This window comes from Orycteropus afer, unplaced genomic scaffold (assembly GCF_000298275.1).
Source record: "Orycteropus afer afer isolate SDZICR_OR568_19922 unplaced genomic scaffold, OryAfe1.0 scaffold00458, whole genome shotgun sequence".
Classification (NCBI taxonomy): domain Eukaryota; kingdom Metazoa; phylum Chordata; class Mammalia; order Tubulidentata; family Orycteropodidae; genus Orycteropus; species Orycteropus afer.
The window spans coordinates 2,107,089-2,107,783 of record NW_006922045.1 but is presented as its reverse complement, the minus strand read 5'-3'; positions in this window follow the sequence as shown (position 1 = coordinate 2,107,783).

Sequence of the window (695 nt, the reverse complement as noted above, 5' to 3'; positions counted from 1 at the left end):
GCACCTTAGTCCTCAAGGAGACATCTTTGTTCTTCAGCACTTGGAAGAGGCCCTTTGCAGCTGATTTGCCCAGTGCTATATGTTGTCTCATGTCCTAACTGCTGCTTCCACTGGTGTCGATTGTAGAACCAAGCAATATGAAGACTGACAATTTCAATCTTTTCTCCACTTATTGTGATGCTGCTTATAGGTCCAGTTGTGAGGATTTTTGTTTTGTTTATATTGAGATGTAATCCATACTGCAGACTGTGTTCTTCAATCTTCATCACTAAGTGCCTCAAGTCATCCTCACTTTCAGCAAACAAAGTTGTGTCATCAGCGTATCACAGGTTTTTAATGATTCTTCCTCCAATCTTGATGCCATGTTCTTCTTCCATATAATCCAGCTTCTCAGACTAATTGCTCTGTATACAGATTGAATAAGTATGGTGAAAAGATACAACCCTGATGCACTCCCTTCTTGATTTTAAACCATGCAGTGTTCCCTTTTTCTGTTTGAACGACAGCCTCCATGTCTATGAACAGGTTCCTCATAAGTACAGTTAAGTGTTCCAGAATTCCCTTTCTTCTCAATGTTATCCACAATTTCTTATGATCCACACAATCAAATGCTTTTGCATAGTCAATAAAACACAAGTAAACATCTTTCTGGTATCCTTTACTTTGAGCCAAGATCCATCTGACATCACCAATGA